Here is a 22,802-nt window from a genome sequence, read left to right as displayed (position 1 = left end):
ACTGCTATATTCTATCCTTATTTACCTACTGAACCTTTCCTCTGTGTGGTTTTATGTTTAAAAGAATATGAACGTAGAACCTCTTCTTTTTGTACTTCTTCTTCTAATCAACTTTTGTTATCTTTTGTTCCTCCTCATGATCCTGTATCTTTTACCTCTATTGCTAGGTGGGTTAAATGGGTTATGAGTGAAGCAGGTATTGATTTATCCTTTTCCGTTCACTCTGTCAGAGGATCAGCCACTTCTAAAGCATTTTTGAAAGCTGCTACCCTTCAACAAATTTTGTATGCAGCTGACTGGTCTTCAGATTCAATATTTAAAAAAATGATTTTAAACCCATTGAACATGCCTCGCTTAATTTATTTTGTTAGTTGCTTTAAACTAGCAAAATATGAGTCTCTGGTCTTGTGATAAAATTCAGATTATCCTAAGTTATGAAGGTATAATCTAGATTTTATTAAAGACACAGAGAGGAGTATTTTCCCTCCTCTTCATTAATGCGTATATTTCCCTCCCTTTATATAAATTATAATATTATTAACCTTTTCATTGTATATTTATTTTAGTTGCCAATCTATAAACAAGATACCATCTTAGGTGGATTTATCCCTTCTCATTTGAATGACAAATCTTCTCTTCTATCAAGCTCATCTCATCCTCTACAAAGTTCAAGTTGGTGGTGTACCCCTTCACATTGTTGGAATTCTTCCTTATGGTGTTCATCTTCTGGATTATACTCTTCAGTTTTTTTTTCGGTTACCTGTTTGGTTAATCCAAATTTGCACAAAGCAGGAAACAACCTTCTAAACATGTAACAGGTTTAAAGGTAAAGTCTCCTGGAAATAACTGAAGTGCAGGAATTGCACAAGGCAGGAAACAAACTTGTAAACAGGTGCAAAGGTGAAGCCTTCCTCCAAATATGTACTGAAGTATTGTAAACAGGTTCTGGCTTGTGACAAAATAGAAACAATGTGAAGACAATATGCAGCCTAACAGCCAGCCTTAAAGGGACACTGAACCCAATTGTTTTTTTCTTTCTTGATTTAGATAAAGCAATAAATTCTAGGCAACTTTCTAATTTACTCCTATTATAATTTTTTCATCATTCTCTTGCTATCGTTATTTAAAAAGCAGGAATGTAAAGCTTAGCAGCCAACTCATTTTAGGTTCAGCACCATAGATAGTGCTTGCTTATTGGAGGCTTACATTTACCCACCAATAATCAAGCATAACCCAGGTTCTCAACCAAAAATGGGCCGGCTCCTATGCATCACATTCCTGCTTTTTAAATAAAGACAGCAAGAGAACAAAGAAAAATTGATAACAGGAGTAAATTAGAAAGTTGCTTAAAATTGCATGCTCTATCTGAATCATGAAAGAAAAATGTGGGTTTAGTGTTCCTTAAAATAGGGAGGTTCTGCACAGGATTGGCTCTGAGTATATTCAAAATTAAGTGCACCTGTGTTTGCACAGGTGAAAATACAATTAGACAAATACACATTTGACAGATCTTTAAAGTTGCATGCTATTGCATTTGAAATTCACATCTACTAGAACTGAATGTGGCTCAACACATAAGCAAACAGTGTAGCAAACATAGAGCCATAGGTTCAAATCCCCACGCAGCATTTACGAGCAGAATGCCTCCCAGACCTTTTCTTTTTCTTTTTAGTCTGGAGGCTTGGTTCATGACAGACACACACAGACACAAACTCAAACACAAACTTGCATGTACACCCAAGGAAACACCCACAGAGACAGCCTCAGAAAACACACAAAGACATACACACTCACAGACACCCACAGAAAACACACAAAGACATAAATATACACAACCCCTCACTGAGACATCCACAGAAAACACACAAAGACACACACACCCTCACAGAGACACCCACAGAAATGACACAGACATATGCACATACCTTCACAGAGACACCCACAGAAAACACAGACATATGCACACACCCTCACAGAGACATCCACAGAAAACACACAGACATATGCACACACCCTCACAGAGACCCACAGAAAACTCACAGACATATGCACACACCCTCACAGAGACATCCACAGAAAACACACAGAAATACATACACACACACACACACACACCCTCACAGAGACAACCACAGAAAATGCACAAAGACGGGCACACAAACACCCCTATTTTCCCCAACCAAGGGCGCCATTTCAAATCTGGTGTACAAATGTTCCTGTTGAAGAAAAAATAATACAACATGAAACTACTGGTCCAAATTAAAAAAGGTTATTATTGTACAATTAAGCAGGATTACAATATTGTGACAGCATGTCACTGTATACAGAAATACAAAGCTGGCGCGCACAATCAGATACGAATAGTGTCTCTTTTATAGTTTCAATTTATCCCACGTGCTGTGCTTTGAAACAATCCAGGATCTTTACACGTAGGCAACTTGTGGTCTTCTTATCTCTTCCATACAGCACTTGGGTGTTTTACTTAGCCTCTAGGAGGCCCATTTATCAAGCTCTGGATGGAGCTTGAGGGCCTGTGTTTCTGGCGAGTCTTCAGACTCACCAGAAACACAAGTAATGGAGCAGCGGTCTAAAGACCGCTGCTCCATAACCCTGTCCATAAACGTCTTGTGAGCTGCTGGTGCAATGCTGAATACGGAGAGCGTATTGCTCTCCGCATTCAGCGATGTCTGTCAGACCTTTATCAAGCTCTGGATGGAGCTTGAGGGCCCGTGTTTCTGGCGAGTCTGAAGACTCGCCAGAAACATAAGTTATGGAGCAGCGGTCTAAAGACCGCTGCTCCATAACCCTGTCCATCTGCTCTGATGAGGCGGACAGGAATCGCCACAATTCAACCCGATCGAGTACGATCGGGTTGATTGACACCTCCCTGCTGGCGGCCCATTGGCCACGAGTCTGCAGGGGGCGGCGTTGCACCAGCAGCTCTTGTGAGCTGCTGGTGCAATGCTGAATACGGAGAGCGTATTGCTCTCCGCATTCAGCGATGTCTGTCAGACCTTTATCAAGCTCTGGATGGAGCTTGAGGGCCCGTTCTGGCGAGTCTGAAGACTCGCCAGAAACATAAGTTATGGAGAAGCAGTAAATCGGCCTCATGGAGTTTATATTTTTTGTATGCACAACACAAATAGCTGAACTGACAAGAAAGTGTATTGTTTTAAAACTACAAACCTCAATTCATTATAAAGCATAGGGAAAAATGGCAGAATTGAGTATTTTTCTCCAAAAAAATTTCACCCTTTTGATAATTTTATTATCATATGTATTTATCTATTACCTTGCGTTTATTATCAAGCCTTTATTACTTTGTAATTCTCATTTGACTAACAGCTTTCCTACCTGGAAATGACCCCTTAGACAGACCGTATATCACTGAGTATACAGATAAGCTGCATAGACAGTAGGATGCCAGACATACATTCCAGACTGCTTACATAGTGACAATTTCTTCTAAGAATTCACACATCTTTATTGGTATCACACAAACACAAAATATGCTATCTCTATCTAGTCAAATAACAACAGCAGACAGAACTGCATCCCATCACAGGCCTAGGTCCAAATCCTGTAGTAGGCCCAAAGGTGATGAGGTGCAATTGTGGGACCCACTCGCAGAGATGAGATCTTCCACCTGTCTTCTAAAATGACTGGATGGTCTGCAGGGGAGGCAGGTAACTGAGCTAGGTTATCAAACAACAAACGGTCATCTCTGTGGCTGTTGTATCATCTCCCTAAACAATAGGTATCCATCTTTTTGCTGCAATGAGAAAAACAAATCATTAACAATTTCCAAACAATTAGGCAAATCAAAATTAATCCTATCACTACCACTATGGGTTTTAAAAGATTTGTAAGCATATTGTTAAACCAGGTTCCCATGGAACCCATCTAGAAGAATGGGTTCCATCACTCCTTAGATATATCTCTAGATTTGTGTTGTAACTCTTTTACTTTGTTCATGTGTGCCTCTATGGGGTCATGGGAATCCTCCACTCAGGTACAACATTCTGAGCCAATAATAGTACATGTCCCCCCCTCAATAGCAAGTAGGCAATCAAGAGTCATCCTAATCTGCAGAGCCACTTTTCTAACTTGGGCTAACTCTTCATTAAGGGCATGTATAGAACTTGTAGTCTCATTAATAATCCCATCCATGATACTAGCGTATTTATTAACTCTATTTGCTAGCTTAATTCCCCAACCTGTTCAGGCAGGGATCCACATGCAGGCTTTATCTGCTGATGAAAATAATTCTCGCTTATACCTTGTTTCTCCTAGGGATGTGTCAAACACTGAAATATTTGAGCATGTTCTAATGGTGGGTACAATTCCTCCTATGGTACAGTTACCCCATGCTCCCATGGGAAGCCATGAGAAGGCTTTGTTACCACAAATGTAATAGAATCCTTGTTTCAAGACCTTTGGAATAATCTTACCATGTTTTCCCAGCCATAGTTGAAACCATACCATATTGTTATATAGCTGAGTTTGACAGCTCCATTCATCATCATCATCTGTCTGTTCTGGACAGGCACACATGGGGGCACACAAAGCTTTTCACATTGAACAAAAACATAAACTGTTACAATCAGCATGTACTGTGTATCACATGGTACTTTGTTAGGTTCCATGTTAAATGTTATGGTAGCATTTCTACAATCTGTTCCCCCCACGTATACCTTGGGCAAACTGACTATGCGACCCTTCATGTTGGCTATGTGATTGACATACATGGGCCCTAGACACATTGTAGATGTAGAAATTATACCAGCAAGTTCTAAGTATGTACCTTGATCTGAAAGAGCATTATGAACAGAGTGATTTATATCTATTTGAACATCATAGCTGTAATCTGTCACATTTAAATCATTCATTGATATTGGTACACCTATTAAAGGGATTCCCTTATGATTGGCAGGAACATGAGAGCATATCCAACAGTCTGTGGCATTCAGCTGCTTGGCGGTGTAAAAGCCAGATGGAATTTGTCGGTTTGTCGCCCTTCACTGGTGTATAGAGGTATAAAACACAAAGAAAAGGACAAAGAGAAAAGCAGGACAGTATATGCATTTTGGTAGTTTGTTAACCCTCTTTGTCACTAGTGGCCTCACCCTTTTGACACAGGTTCTTATCCCCGACCTGGAAGTTCACCTTATTACAGTGAGAGGGGTGTGTATCCAGTTTGGTTTCCCTTCCACTTTGACTTAGGCGGGTGTGGTCAGTAACACCTGGTATGGGCTGTCAAATCGGGGCTCTAGGTGTCTCCTCACATATCTTCTTATCACCACACAGTCTCCAGGGTGCAGGTGATAAGTTACAGTTACTTTTTCTGGATCTGGTAATAAAGAGAACATTTTTCCATGCAAATAAGTTAGTTGCTCATGCAGTTGGACAACATAATCAGTTAGAGAAGCATACTGCTCATGTAATTCTTGTGGAAAGAAAAGGCCTGTTAGTGGTGGTCTACCAAACAAAATTTCAAATGGTGAAAGGCCATGCTTTCCCTTTGGGGTGTGTCTTACTGCAAAGAGGGCTAAAGGTAAGGCTTGTACCCAAGCAAGTTTTTGTCTGCTCACAGATCTTAGCTATTTTATTTTTTAAAACACTATTTGCTCTCTCTACTTTCCCAAATGATTGTATTCAGCACAGATCATACATTTCTTGCACCATTTAATTTGTGAGAAACCTGGTGTAAACCAAAATGTATTAACACTTGCAATTATAATTTATTAACACTTGCAATCATTCCCCCTTTGGAAACATGGGTAGGGGTTAAAATGAGATATAGCACTGGAGGTGCACACAATCTGCCAGCCCCATGTTTCCAAACCTCATTTTCCAGTTTGCAACCAGTGTTTATCCACTTTATCTGAGTTAGGGAACCTGTTTGGTTTTGGAGAGTTTTTCAAACATCCATTGTCAAATTATCCACAGTTTCAGAGGACTGTTGGAGTATCATGAGAGCTGTCTTCTTGGCTGCTTCATCTACCCTATTATTACCCATAATGAAATGCTCTATTGCTCACTGATGTGCCTGGCATTTCATAACAGCTACAGCTCTGCATAGTTTCACCTTTTGCAGCAAATGCTGTATGAGGTCTGCATGTTTTACCATTTTGCCACTAGAGGTCAGGAAACCTCTATGTGCCCACAGGAAGCCAAAATCATGGAGGACTCCATCAGCATAACGGGAATCTGTATATATGTTTACAGTCTTCCCTTCTGCCAATTTACATGCCTTGGTCAGGGCAAGCAACTCAGTGCTTTGTGCTGAATGTATGCCAGGATCAAGGGGCTCAGAGTACAGAATGGAGGTGTCAACCGCTATGGCAAACCCAGTGGAAAACCCTCCCTCTGGTCTCTGCAGTCTAGACCCATCTACATAGAGAGTCATTTCAGCATTTAGGATGGGTCATCAAGGACAGGACTGGGAGGAACATAGTGTAACTCTATTTCCTGCTCACAGTCGTGTCCAGAGTGCTGTTCCCAATTTTCATCATGAAGTGGAAAAAGGTAGCTGGATTTAAAACATTGCACCTGAAAATGACAATGTTGGACAATACCATCAAGGAAATTTCATATTTAGTTAGTCCGGCTGCAGAGAGGTGTCTGGTTGTCAGGCTGGAGAGAACTGCTTGTACAGCATGCGGGACCATAAGAAACAACTGGTTCCCAAGGACAATGTCAGTTGTTTTTTCAACTAGCATTGCTGCTGCCGCAACTGATTTTACACATGCTGCTCCTGCTAGTATTACAGAATCCAGCTTGGCACTGAAGTACCCCACTGGTTTCTGTTTCCCCCCATACTTCTGGATGAGCACTCCTGAAGCCTGTCCCTCCTGCTCATGGCAGAACAGGTAGAATTGCTGTTTATAGTTTGGGAATGCCAGTGACGGGGCTCACAGTATAGCAGCCTGTAATTGGTCCACAGCCTGTGTTTCCTTCCCAGACAGCTCTATGTGTCCAGTCTGAGTGGTTAGAGCATAAAGGGGAGCAGCAAGTTGAGACATATTAGGTATCCACTGTCTGCAGTACCCAACTTGTCCCAAAAAGGCTCTAATCTGTTTGGCATTCTGTGGCTATGGTGCCCTCTGTATCACGGAGACTCTATCTGCAGTGATGTGTTTAGAGCCCTGTGATATACAGTGTGCCAGAAAAATTACCTTTTTCTGGCAGAACTGTAATTTACTAAGGGATACCATTCCTCAGTGTTGAAGTGGAAGAGCAGTGAAGCAGTCGCACTGGCGCAGAGCTCTTTCGAGGAGGCTGCCAACAGGATATCATCAACATACTGCACAATAGTCACCCCAATTAATGCATTCCACCTATCTAGGATCTGTTTCATAATTTAACCAAAAACAGTTGGTGAAGATACCATCACCATTGGCAATCTCGACCAAGCATACTGTTGTCCCTCAAAGGTAAAGACAAACAGGTGTTGGGAGTCAGTATGTACAGGGACACAAAAGAAAGCATCAACCAAATCTATCACACTGAACCAGGAGACGTCTGAAGGAATTTCTCCTAGAACAGTGTGAGGATTTGGGACAAGTGGGGCATCTTCCTAAATAATTTTATTCACTGCCCATAAATCATGAACTAGGCAGAAATGACCTGGTTTCCCTGACTTAGCCACGGGATACAAGGATGTATTTACTGGTAATTTTGTGGGAATCAGGATCCCCTGATTCACAAAGATTTTAATTTGGTCTCTTATGCCAATTATTTGTTTCATACTGAGAGGATATTGAGGGATCCTGGGTAATTTAGCTCTGGGTCTGAGCTTGATCACCACTGGGTCTGCTTGTTTTGGCCCACTGGACTACCTTTAGTAGCACAAACATCCAGGGGAACATCACTCAGGTCAGGTGGAATATCCTGTTCTAGAAGGAGGTATACCGCCCTCAGGGGGACCAGACTCTCCAGAGTGTTGTGATCATCAGATCCCACTCGAGCAGTCACTATTGGTCCATCCTCTGTATATTGGATGTTTGCTTTCAACTTCATCAGTGCAACTCTTCCCAGCAGATTGCATGGATCAGTATCACTGAGAACAAAGGAGAGGGAGGTTAACTTGACCTATAGTTACAGGGATTTCTACAGTTTCCTTTAGCATGATAGTTTTACCTGCTAGTCCTATGGCATCAATTTGTCCAGAAATTTAAAAATTTGGGGCTGCTGACACACACTGCAGGCTGCTCCAGTATCCATCAAACACTCCACAGAATGGTATGGCATGTCAGAGAGGGTCAGGCAAACAAAGTCCTCACCCCCTCTGCTCTCAGATATGATTGGTAGCACTGAAAGCCCAGCCTGTCAATTGCTCTCCTGTCTTCCCCGTTTTGGAGCTGTGAAGTCTCTTGCAAAATGACCCAGTTTGTCACAGTTATAGCATTTGGCTTTTCTGGGTCCCCCCTTATTTGTCCCTCTAAACTGTTTCCATTGGGGTTTATCAGGGGCACTCACTAGCATTATCATTTGTGCTCTCTTTTCCTGTACTTCTTCTATGTTCCTTTGTATTAAGCTCGCTAAGCTCATTATTGCTGGGACTGATTTATCTCACAATCAGAATGGTCAGAAACCAATTTATCATGGATTTCTTTATTCAGTCCCAACACCAATGTGGCAGTGAGCATTTTTCCCATACCTTGGTCTTCAAGGTTACCTCCCGCCTCCTCCACAGTTTTCCTAAACCTTTCAAAGTGGTCTTCTACTGGTTCTTTAGCCTTTTGTTGGATAGTAGTCCCCCGAACCCAAGACTGTGGAGGGAACACCTCCGTGATTTTATTCTTGAGCTGGTTAACATATTCCAATGCCCCCCGTGGGGTATTCTCTGCCTCTGATGGGTTAAGTGGCAGAATAAGTCTAGTGCAGATGGCAGTGGTGTCTATTTGACCGGCCACAACCCTTATTATCTGCAACAGATCTCTCCATGTGGGTTTGTAGCTGATGGTAATATTGTACAGCTCATTTACAAACCCGTATGGATTGCTCTGTAGCTTAGGGACAGATGAGAGAAATCCCTTAATTTCTCCAGGTGTCCATGGGACATTGCTGAGTAACATTACGGTCTGCCTGACCATCTGTGCCTGGGATAAATTGTTCTCTGATGGGGGTAAGCAGAGGCTTGAGGTGAAAAAAGTTCCTCAGTCATTCTGCTTACCTCCTCAGAGTCCACTTTAGGAATAATTAGGAGTTCTCCCTCCACCCCACAAAATACTTTTCCTCCCCTTGAGTTGGTCTGTTCTCCCTGTCTTGGTCTTTATAGTAAAAATACCTTGTGCCCATTGCTGTCTCTGATAGGATCTGCACTTCAGGTGTTAGGTTTTTTTTCTAACACTTTCTCCCCATTGAAGTCTCATGCACGTCAAATCAGCCCTCGACTTTTGTGCGGTATGGAGCTTAACGCACCATAACGCACAGCACAAGGAGGCTTTTCAGTAACTTGTAATGGCAGCGCTATGGAGAGTGAAATAACGCACATTTTTTGGTGTTATTTTCACACCCTGTTTAGCGCAAAACTCGTAATCTAGGTGAGTGTCATTACAATTTTGAATAAGATTTAGCAATACATTTTTACTGTATTTTTTTTAATTACAACATTTAATTTAGCAATTTCTTACTGTAATGTATGTATCTATTCACATACTTAAATGTTAATAAATAATAATAAATAATTTGATGCAATCAGCCAATAGGATTGAGCTCGCATTCTATTGGCTGATTGGAACAGCCAATAGAATGTGAGCTCAATCCTATTGACTTTTTCAATCAGCCTATAGGATTGAACTTCAATCCTATTGGCTGATTGCATCAGCCAATAGGATTTTTCCTACCTTAATTCCGATTGGCTGATAGAATCCTATCAGCCAATCGGAATTCAAGGGACGCCATCTTGGATGACGTCATTTAAAGGAACCTTCATTCAGTGTTAGGACATCGATGGAAGAGGATGCTCCGCGTCGGATGGATTGAAGATGGACCCGCTCCGCTCCGGATGGAAGAAGATAGAAGATGCCGCCTGGATGAAAACTTCTACCGGTCTGGATGTCCTCTTCTGCCCGGATCGGATGAAGACTTCTGCCGGTCTGGAGGTCCACTTGTGCCCGGCTGGGTGAAGACGGCTCAAGGTAGGGTGATCTTCAGGGGATTAGTATTAGGTTTTTTTAAGGGGGGTTTGGGTGGGTTTTAGAGTAGGGTTGGGTGTGTGGGTGGTGGATTTTAATGTTGGGGGTTTGTATTTCTTTTTTTACAGGTAAAAGAGCTGATTACTTTGGGGCAATGCCCCGCAAAAGGGCTTCTTTATTTTATTTGGGGGCTTAGATTAGGTGTAATTAGTTTAAAATTCTTATAATTTTTTTTAATTTCTGTAATTTAGTGTGTTTTTTGTACTTTAGTTAATTTTATTTAATTGTAATTAGTTTTATTTAATTGTAGTTAATTTATGTAATTATTTTAATGATAGTGTAGCGTTAGGTGTAATTGTAACGTAGGTTAGGTTTTATTTTACAGGTAATTTTGTATTTATTTTAACTAGGTAGCTATTAAATAGTTAATAACTATTGTACCTAGTTAAAATAAATACAAAGTTGCCTGTAAAATAAAAATAAATCCTAAAATAGCTACAATGTAATTATTAATTATATTGTAGCTATCTTAGGGTTTATTTTATAGGTAAGTATTTACTTTTAAATAGGAATAATTTAGTTAATAATAGTAATATTTATTTAGATTTATTACAATTATATTTAAGTTAGGGGGTGTTAGGGTTAGACTTAGGTTTAGGGGTTAATTACTTTATTATAGTGGTGGCGGTGTAGGGGGGGCAGATTAGGGGTTAATAAATATAATGTAGGTAAATATAATGTAGGTGGCGGTGGGCTCCGGGAGTGGCGGTTTAGGGGTTAAACAATTTATTTAGTTGCGGTGGGGTCCGGGATCAGCAGGATAGGGGTTAATAACTTTATGTAGGTGGCGGCGGTATAGGGTGTAGCAGATTAGGGGTTAATATGTATAATGTAGGTGGCAGCGGGGTCCGGGAGTGACGGTTTAGGGGTTAATATATTTATTATAGTTATGGCGGGGTCCGGGAGCAGCAGTTTAGGGGTTAATATATTTATTATAGTTGCGGCGGGGTCCGGGAGTGGAGGTTTAGGGGTTAATATATATATTATAGTTGGAGCGGGGTCCGGGAGCGGCGGTTTAGGGGTTAATATATTTATTATAGTTGCGGCGGGGTCCGGAAGTGGCGGTTTAGGGGTTAATATATTTATTATAGTTGCGGTGGGGTCCGGGAGCGGCTGTTTAGGGGTTAATAACTTTATTTAGTTGCGGGGGGCTCCGGGAGCGGCGGTTTAGGGTGTAAAACATTATAGTATAGTGTGGGTACTTAGTGACAGTATAGCAAGAAAGCTGCGAATAAGCCGAAGAGCAGCAAGATCGATGACTATTAGTTAACAACAGTCCGCTGCTCATCGCACCTGCCTTGGTGAGTGGCTTTTTGACAGCTTTCTTGATAAATTTGGCGAACGTATTCAGGTCCGCGGCGGCGATGTTAGGCGAGCTTAGGCGGGCGTATTGGGGCCGTCGAATGCAGGTAAGTAGACAGCTTGATAAATAGAGGTCTTAGACGGCAGAGTTTGCAACTATTGTATAACATTGATTTAAGCATTTTTTCAAACACTTGCCTGATGGCTAAGGACACGTGCACGCTCCTAAGCTCACCTATGATTGCTCTTTACAAAGGATACCACGAGAACTAAGGAAAATTGGTAATATAAGTAAATTGGAAAGTTATTTAACCCCTTAAGGACAAGGCCATTTTTCAATTTCTTTCCCTTAAGGACCAGGGCTATTTTTACATTTCTGCGGTGTTTGTGTTTAGCTTTAATTTTCTTCTTACTCATTTACTATACCCACACATATTATATACCGTTTTTCTCGCCATTAAATGGAATTTCTAAAGATACCATTATTTTCATCATATCTTATAATTTACTATAAAAATTTTTTATAAAATATGAGGAAAAAATGGAAAAAACACACTTTTTCTAACTTTGACCCCCAAAATCTGTTACACATCTACAACCACCAAAAAACACCCATGCTAAATAGTTTCTAAATTTTGTCCTGAGTTTAGAAATACCCAATATTTACATGTTCTTTGCTTTTTTTTGCAAGTTATAGGGCAATAAGTACAAGTAGCACTTTGCTATTTCCAAACCACTTTTTTTCAAAATTAGCGCTAGTTACATTGGGACACTGATATCTGTCAGGAATCCCTGAATATCCATTGATATGTATATTTATTTTTTTAGAAGACATCCCAAAGTATTGATCTAGGCCCATTTTGGTATATTTCATGCCACCATTTCACCGCCAAATGAGATCAAATAAAGAAAAAAATTCACTTTTTCATAATTTTTTTCACAAACTTCAGGTTTCTCACTGACATTATTTGCAAACAACTTGTGCAATTATGGCATAAATGGTTGTAAACGCTTCTATGGGATCCCCTTTGTTCATAAATAGCAGACATATATGGCTTTGGCATTGCTTTTTGGTAATTAGAAGGCCGCTAAATGCCACTGTGCACCACACATGTATTATGCCCAACAGTAAAGGGGTTAATTAGGTAGCATGTAGGGAGCTTCTAGGGTTAATTTTAGCTTTAGTGTAGTGTAGTAGACAACCCCAAGTATTGATCTAGGCCCATCTTGGTATATTTTATGCCACCATTTCACCGCCAAATGTGATCAAATAAAAATAAATGTTAAATTTTTTACAATTTTAGGTTTATCACTGAAATTATTTACAAACAACTTGTGCAATTATGGCATAAATGGTTTTAAATGCTTCTCTGGGATCCCCTTTGTTCAGAAATAGCAGACATATGTGGCTTTTGTGTTGCTTTTTGGTAATTAGAAGGCTGCTAAATGCTGCTGTGCATCACACGTGTATTATGCCCAGCAGTGCAGGGATTAATTAGATAGATTGTAGGGAGCTTGCAGGGTTAATTTAGCTTTAGTGTAGAGATCAGCCTCCCACCTGAGAGATCCCACCCCCTGATCACTCCCAAACATCTCTCTTCCCTCCCCCACCCCACAATTATCCCCGCCATCTTAAGTACTGGCAGAAACTCTACCAGTACTAAAATAAAAGGCTTTTTTTTTTTAATGATTTTTTTTTTTAAATATATCTGTTTAGCTGTGATGGACCCCCCTCCCCTTAGCTCCTAAACTCTCTGATCCCCCCAAACAGCTCTATAACTCCGCTGTCTGCCAGTACCCAATTTGCCTCCAAAAATGTTTTTGTTTTTTTTTGTATGTAATTAAAAAATTTTCTGTAGTGTAGCTGCCCCCCCTAATACCCTCCTCCCTCTCCCCCTCCCAGATCCTTTTGACAATTATTTCCCCCCCTCCCTCTCCCTCTCTCCCATTCATTAATGCATTGGTGGCAGTGGCTGTTGCGCGCTCCCTGCAGGCCCCCGCACGCTCCCGGCACCCGGCGTGCACATTGCACATTCAGGAACCGGATGCCGGGTAGCGATGGGCCTCCCATCCGCCTCCCTGGAGCTGCTCCAACCCACCAACGATCGGGCCCATCGCTACCGGTGCAGAGAGGGCCACAGAGTGGCTCTCTCTGCATGGGTTTTGGAAAAAAGGTATTGCAGTGATGCCTCAATGTCGAGGCATCACAGCAATACCTTGAAAGCGGCGTACCCTGTACGACATGCGCCGTTAAAGGGTTAAAATGTCTTGCTCTATCCAATCTATATAAGTTTAAATTTGACTTTACTATCCCTTTAAAGTATGACTATATTGGTATGTAATTATACATTTTGCATGATTCTTTTTATGTTAAAATATTAACTCTAGTCCATCTACTTAACACAGATACTGAAACATAACCTGATATTAAAAAGATGACCTTATGTTAAATAATGCTGAGGGACACAGAAATGTCACAGTATATTGTGCTGTTCTGACTTGAACCCCTTTTTTCAGAATCTCAGCAATATAGATGAAAGTACATGGATATTTTAAATCATGCACAGCTAAAGTTTAAAAACGTCTCATTTACACCTTCATTTTTTGACAAATGTGAAAATGTTTAGTTGTCTCCTCTTTAACCCTTTAGCTACAAGAAAGGAAACGGCACTATGTAATGCATTATATCCCTCTGTTAAGACTAGAAGAATAATATTACCATCACAATAGGAGCAGCATCACATGCTAAGGGGCAATAAGTACACTTTGTATGCCTAATATTTAATGCTTGTCTATTTGAACCATTTTAAACCCTTTCGATAAATTAACCAAATATTTATGATTAGACTATCTATATAGATGTTGTGTATATATATATATATATCCACTGATGTTATTTACCCAATAAGGTTAATTTTATTTCCAAATAATATACAACAGAGAAACTAAACATTCTTGTAAATTGAATATAGTGGGCAGTAGAGGTGTGCATTTGGCTTCAGAAAAATACAAATTCTTGCCTATTTGGTTAGTTTTTCGACACACAAACAGCAGAATGCTTTATTGGATGAAAAAACAACAAAGAACAAATGATTGCTTGACTAAAATGATTTATTTATTTGCTTGTGTTGTTGGACCTCAAGAAAAGGTGTAGGAGGGGGTGGGGGTGGAAGGAGCTATATTGTTTAGCTGATCAGCTCCTTTGTTTGTAATGATGAACAGGGAGTCTGACCATTCATGTGCCTATCTCCCACGTTTAAGCCTGGGAAAAATCAGGAAAAAACCTTTCAGACTAAATACATATTTTGCCCATGCAGCACTAACAAGGTCTGGAGGTCTTGTAATTTATATCACTTGGTTTAATAAGATATGTTTTGATAAGATATAAGTGTTCAGGTATCAATAACTACATTCTTTAGTTGTTAAACAGTTCTTCAAACTATATCAGGGATGAGCATTATCTTTCTTCATCTTTCACCTGGTTTAAGATATCATAACATTATAAGGACCAGATTTTTGTACTCAAATCAAAGTAGCAAATTATGAAGCTACTTTGGGGAGAAGTGGTTAGACTGCAATCCATCACACGGTGTTCTGCATATCCAACCAAATTGTATTTCTTCTTAATCACCGACATGTTTTCAGTCTTTATTAAACTTAAAATGGTATGTTCACTACCATTATTTATTTTGCCTGATTTTCCTGTAATGTAAATGTGAAAATTGTAGTTTTTCTACTACCATGAAGAGCATTTTGTGGTATTCTGAACCCGGGTCTGCTACATGCTGCATTGTTTGACTGACCGAAGAATAAGACACAGGGGCCCATTTATCATGCCCCGTATGCATCTGTTTCTGCTCGATCTTTCAGGCTTACCGGAAACAAGAGTTAAGAAGCAGCGGTCTTAAGGCTGCTGCTCCTTATTTTGTCCGTCACCTCTGAGGCTGCGGACAGCAATCAGCCCGATCGGATACGATCGTGTTGATTGACACCCCCTGCTAGCGGCCGATTAGCCGTGAATGTGCAGGGGCCGGTATGGCGCAAGCATTTCACAAGGAATGCTTGTGCAATAAATGCCGACAGCGTATGCTGTCTGTATTTATCAATATGCGGCGGACATGATCCGCTACAGAAGATCATATCCATCTGCACATTGTTAAATCGGCCCCATAGTGTAAACGACACTCAGGAGGCATTTCTAGGGGTATGTTCTGGAACTATAAAAAAATACAAATTGTGCAAGCAAATTGTGTACACAAGAATTATTTTGTACAAATATGATTTGCAAAGAAGTGATTAAATGCTGATGTATGTAAAAAGATGTAATGTCCCTTTAAGTAGTAAGTGTGTAAAAATGCATGTGCTCAAAGTCATGTAAACACAAATGATTTACTAAAAAAGTTTCAATATTATCCGTAGGTTTATTAATAAAGATATTGTTGCCTTGATTTGATTATCCATGTTTATTAACAGTTGTCTGAGCTATTGTATTCAGTTTTTCATTGTGGCCTGATTTTTAAAAGCTTGCCAGCATGGAGACAAATCATGCAAAATCTTTGGGATTTTTTTAGACCTTGTATTGTAATGTAGGAGTCTCTTTTTCACATAAAGAACGATATATAGCAACATAAACATGTTTCAAGTTAAATTTTGTGTTTCTAATTTTTTTTAAGGGGCCTCACTGCACTGATGAGACTTCTTAAAATATCTCTCTTGAACGGCGAGGTTTTGAATATCAGGCCCTCTCAGATACTTTATTTATAATTTTTATTTTTTTATTTATACTGTTTAAAACAAAACCGATTACAAATTAAAATAGCTAATAAAAAATGATTAGAAGTATAAGTTCTATCATCTACTTACACAACAGTAATCCTAGATCTGTTGTGATCAAAATAGGCTTTCTGTAATCGATCAATTTGTGTATTGAGGATTTAATCAGGTCAAGCACATTGTCAAAATGATCTATCTTAAAGCGACACTGAAGCCAAATGCTTTCTTTCGTGATTCAGATAGAGCATGCAATTTTAAACAACTTTTTAATTTACTCCTATTATCAATTGTTATTTGTTTTCTTGCTATCTTTCCTTGAAAAAGAAGGCATCTAAGCTAAGGAGACAGATATTATTTGGTTCAGGACACTGGGCAGCACTTGTTTATTGGTGAGTGAATTTATCCTCCAATCAGCATGAACAACCCAGGTTGTTCAGCAAAAATAGGCCGGCATCTAAACTTGCATTCTTGCTTTTCAAATAAAGATACCAAGAGAATAAAGAAAATTTGATAATAGGAGTAAATTAGAAAGTTGATTAAAATTGCATGCTCTATCTGAATCACGAAACAAAAAATTTGGGTTCAGTGTCCCTTTAATGCCTTTACGCCTTTCTTTGTACCACTAAGTTTAAAAAAAAAAAATCAATGATGTATTGAAAAGTTTCAAATATTTAATTTCATCACAAGTTCTGAAAATGCTCTCATATTCTGCTGTTAAGTATTTTATTTATATTTTTTATCAATTGTCTTTAAAGGATTACTTTCTGTTATAATTTTTAAGCTAAACAAGTAACATATTAAAGTTAATAAACATTAATTAAAACCTAATGACCTATATTTTCTCCAAAACTAAGGCCTAGATTTGGAGTTTGGCGTTAGCCGTGAAAACCAGCGTTAGAGGCTCCTAACGCTGGTTTTAGGCTACCGCCGGTATTTGGAGTCACTCAAAATAGGGTCTAACGCTCACTTTTCAGCCGCGACTTTTCCATACCGCAGATCTCCTTACGTCAATTGCGTATCCTATCTTTTCAATGGGATCTTTCTAACTCCGGTATTTAGAGTCGTTTCTGAAGTGAGCGTTAGAAACTCCAGCCGCAGGAAAAAAGTCAGTAGTTAAGAGCTTTCTGGGCTTTCTGGGCTAACGCCGGTTTATAAAGCTCTTAACTACTGTACTCTAAAGTACACTAACACCCATAAACTACCTATGTACCCCTAAACCGAGGTCCCCCCACATCGCCGACACTCGAATAAATTTTTTTAACCCCTAATCTGCCGACCGCCACCTACGTTATCCTTATGTACCCCCTAATCTGCTGCCCCTAACACCGCCGACCCCTATATTATATTTATTAACCCCTAATCTGCCCCCCTCAACGTCGCCTCCACCTGCCTACACTTATTAACCCCTAATCTGCCGACTGGAGCTCACCGCTATTCTAATAAATGTATTAACCCCTAAAGCTAAGTCTAACCCTAACACTAACACCCCCCTAAGTTAAATATAATTTACATCTAACGAAATTAATTAACTCTTATTAAATAAATTATTCCTATTTAAAGATAAATACTTACCTGTAAAATAAATCCTAATATAGCTACAATATAAATTATAATTAAAATATTTTTTTATTTTTTGTAACTTAGTTCTTTTTTATTTTTTGTACTTTAGCTAGTTAATTTAATTGTATTTATTTGTAGGAATTGTATTTAATTAATTTATTGATAGTGTAGTGTTAGGTTAATTGTAGGTACTTGTAGGTAGTTTATTTAATTAATTTATTGATAGTGTAGTGTTAGGTTTAATTGTAACTTAGGTTAGTATTTATTTTACAGGTAATTTTGTAATTATTTTAACTATTTTAGCTATTAAATAGTTCTTAACTATTTAATAGCTATTGTACCTGGTTAAAATAAATACAAAGTTACCTGTAAAATAAATATAAATCCTAAAATAGCTATAATATAATTATAATTTATATTGTAGCTATATTAGGATTTATTTTACAGGTAAGTATTTATCTTTAAATAGGAATAATTTATTTAATAAGAGTTAATTAATTTTGTTAGATGTAAATTATATTTAACTTAGGGGGGTGTTAGTGTTAGGGTTAGACTTAGCTTTAGAGGTTAATACATTTATTAGAATAGCGGTGAGCTCCAGTCAGCAGATTAGGGGTTAATAATTTAAGTTAGGTGTCGGCGATGTTAGGGAGGGCAGATTAGGGGTTAATACTATTTATTATAGGGTTAGTGAGGCGGATTAGCGGTTAATAACTTTATTATAGTAGCGCTCAGGTCAGGTCGGCAGATTAGGGGTTAATAAGTGTAGGCAGGTGGAGGCGACGTTGTGGGGGGCAGATTAGGGGTTAATAAATATAATATAGGGGTCGGCGGTGTTAGGGGCAGCAGATTAGGGGTACATAGGGATAATGTAAGTAGCGGCGGTTTACGGAGCGGCAGATTAGGGGTTAATAATAATATGCAGGGGTCAGCGATAGCGGGGGCGGCATATTAGGGGTTAATAAGTGTAAGGTTAAGGGTGTTTAGACTCGGGGTACATGTTAGGGTGTTAGGTGCAGACGTAGGAAGTGTTTCCGCATAGCAAACAATGGGGCTGCGTTAGGAGCTGAACGCGGCTTTTTTGCAGGTGTTTGGGTTTTTTTCAGCTCAAACAGCTCCATTGTTTCCTATGGGGGAATCGTGCACGAGCACGTTTTTGAGGCTGGCCGCTTGCGTAAGCAACTCTGGTATCGAGAGTTGAAGCTGCGTTAAAAATGCTCTACGCTCCTTTTTTGGAGCCTAACGCAGCCTTTATGTGGACTCTCAATACCAGAGTTATTTTTATGGTGCGGCCAGAAAAAGCCGGCGTTAGTTTTTTGGGTCGTTACCGACAAAACTCCAAATCTAGCCGTAAGTTTCATAACGTTCTAAAAGTTATATCTTTTATTCGCCGATGATGTCACGTTATCCTGCCCACTATTTTCAGCACTGCATGTTCAAAATACTTAAACCAATAACTTTGTGTTTAAAGCGCCATTTTGAAACCTAGGTATTGTAAACGGATTGGTACAGAGCAAAGGATACCCACGTAGTGGGTTTGGAAAGCAATTAAATTTGCAGACAAGATTTCTGATATACGGTAGAGATATGTTAATGAAATGCTATTGATAAAAAGCGTATTTGGGGTAGTTAGTAACAGGCATAGAAAATATTTACTTACAGTGGCCCTTTAAGAATGAATTGTCAAAGTTAACATATGAAAGAAAATGCTTTAAATATTAAAAAAATGGTCGTTTACATTTATGGTTCCAGAAATGCGCTATAAATCTTTAACCAACTCAGCTAGTGTAAGGTGATTTCAGCTTCCATTTTGCTTTTTTACTTCTGTTTTAGAAAAGCACAAAAAGCTTGTTAGGCTTTTAGTGTAATCCTATCCCCCTTTTCATTCAACATTTAGCAACATGGTTGTTTATAGTAGAAAATTAGCATTAGAGTATGTTGCTTATTCAAAATACCATAGACTACTACATCACTATAATTGGTGATATTAGAGACACCAGTGACATTTGTGTTTTTATTGTTGAAATAGTAATGTTTTGTTTAGTGCCATATGCTTTCTTACATGCCCAGAATGTAAGGATGAAACTGCATCTGTAGGTTAGCTTCTAACCATTGGATCTATTATCATCCTATGGGACATTTGGGAATTTCATGTCAAAATCTTTACTCCTGGGCGGCGTGCCGAAACAGCAACCAAGATCGCTGCTTTTCTTTAAGGCTGAATACAGAAGCAGATAAAACCGCTATTTACTGCTCTGAAATCTTACATCTGAACTATTCTTCAGCATTATTTTACAGTCCAGAAGCTTCTGAATAGCAAGATATCTTTATACAACTAGATTTCAGCCCCGGAAGACCTCATAGATGCGGTGCGTAGCGGAGGCCTTCTAACGACCTCAGCCTGCATCTCGCCCTCCCTAATATCCTGCAGATACAGGACCAGCAGCGATATACGCTGATCATTTCCCAATCCCTATCTCCCTAACTGGGACTGACGGTGACCAGTAAAGAATTAACAGTTTGCACAGGAGAGCTAGAGCACAAGATGGAGGCCATAGACAAGTGGGAGCGCAACATGTTGCAACTTATGGAGCTTCACTGCCAGGCCATACAAACTGAACTTTACGGTCTCCATATAGTCGTAAGACCCGTAGAACAGTGTGTACCCGTAGCAGCCCACGGCCCAGCAGATGCCCATGTGGATAGTTTCCTGCTGCCGTTGACAGATCACAGCCGAGGGGACCCGGTGTCCAGAGAGACCTCGGTGTGTACCCTGGGTCCGCATACGGATCAAGAGCGGTCCGTAATGAAAGAGGAGGCTCGCCTAGACCAGGTGAAACCCAGCAAGAATACCGTTCCAGTTCAAGCTCTCACCAATGTAGCCGACACCGCTAGTACGCGGTCTGCTAAACATGAGCCCTCATTTTACCTGTCTTGGAGCCGGATTGCATGTCTGTTGGGGCCGAATGTTCATCTCACACCACACCTGACAATAATGTGGGACTGTTTGTGTCATACTCTGCTTCATCTCCATTTGCGTTCAGAGACCTGTTGTTGCTCCAGCGTTTTTGTCATGGTTGGGGTAGGTTAAACTATTGACTTTGTGCTGGATGAAGCCGGACTGCATTACTCCGCTAGTTCGGTTCTAAAGCCTTAGAACTTTTCTATCTTTATTCAGCATTTTGGCGTCTGTGATATGCAAAGTCACTTGCTTTATCCTGTCTAGCGAAGCACTGTACCTTCATGTTAGATACATTGCTCTGCACCAGCTCATTTGGAATGTACATATGGGAATGTTTATCTAAAGATAGCACTATAACTTGCTCATAAGAAAAGAACACTAGATGTGGTCTAAACATATATTAACTACCTGACACAACACTGTTCATTAACACTCGCCCTTTGCTATATTGTACATTAATTTGTTTACTTAAGGCAGTTTCTGTTTATATGTTTGCATAGTGCAGGAGGTTTTATATTTTTACTAGTCCTGATTAGAGCAGTTTAATACTTGTGTATGAACAGCTTGATAATCTTGCCCCATAATGTATACTTCACTATGTTTGTTTAGGAGAGCTTCACTGACATATACTCCTGCTTATAATAGCATTACATAATAGGTAGTCTAGACTGAGCTAATAAGTCTCATAGCTATATAAAAAGCACATTATTTAGAGCAGATACTTCTAAGTCTGCAATAGATATGTTTGCAATGCAGTCTTTAAAATAGAGGAGAGATGGTGACCTAAGGAGAGCTGTGTAGGGCAATGTTCTTTTATTCTTTTTACTTTTATTTCACTTATTAGATGGTAATACAGATGTGTTCATTGTTCATAAGTACATTTTGTGGCCCATTTGACCAGTCAGTTAAGTGGAACTTTGCTTGGTATAGGTATTCCTAGTCCTAAATCCTGAAATATGAGGTTTCATACTGTATATATTTCCAGGCGAGAGTTCTAACCATACTTATGTAATTTTATTTTTGAAATACTTTATGCAATGATTTATACTCTCATTACTTATGACATATAATATTGTTGTATATACTGCTGTTCTTGTATATAATTGCATGTGACTCAGTTCGTCATAAGATATTAACTTAATTCTAAGGTCCAAAAGTGACCGTATGTAACTTTAGAGCTCCTCTTTCCATTCATTTAAAGTGCATAGGCCCATGAGTGGTCTGCTAGTCTTTTTGAGGTGCTTCCATTTCCCACTAAAAATAGATTATGAGATTCCCATATGCATATTCATTGTTTTATACAAAGGTACTCTACTGTCTTTCTAATTATACGCTGTTATGTACATGGTAATGCCATTCTTTTTATATGACTGTAAAAGCTCAACAATTATCACTGTACCCTATGTATATATGCCACTGAACTTTTGTTTATTGTTTGCTATCTACATAACCTCAATAAAAATCTTTATTTAAAAAAAAAAAAAATCTTTACTCCTATTGCACTTTATAGATGGAGCCTTACTATTTCACAACATTGTTAAGGAAGGTCCTTGCAAGTTTAGTTGTGTTGATATCCCATTTTATTGGTGGTAAATACAATTTCTGATAGAATCCTTTGGGGAACTGCATGTTTTGCCTCTTTGCTAAATTTCAACCCTCGCTGCCAGGTCAACCACTAAAGATCTATAGAAAGGCCCCAGAGGCTTGCTAGAGAGGCCACTATTTATAATAAACTTACCATTCTTAACATTTGCCAATAGCCAACGACAAATATATCATGATACTCTAATACAATAGACCTTTAGGAAACAGACAGTGATAAAGCATAAAGATATTGCATAAGTACAAAAAAATGCAATTATACTACTAGCTGTAAAATAACATAACCCACATGTGAGGTAGGCAGACATTTAAAGTGTTCATCTATCACTAGATATAATTTCCCACTAGCTTAAATTTATTTCAAGTGACCAGCCTCATTGAAGAAAGAGGAACCCTGAAGG

Source organism: Bombina bombina, chromosome 1 (genome assembly GCF_027579735.1).
Source record: "Bombina bombina isolate aBomBom1 chromosome 1, aBomBom1.pri, whole genome shotgun sequence".
NCBI classification, from domain to species: domain Eukaryota; kingdom Metazoa; phylum Chordata; class Amphibia; order Anura; family Bombinatoridae; genus Bombina; species Bombina bombina.
This window is presented reverse-complemented; position numbering follows the sequence as displayed.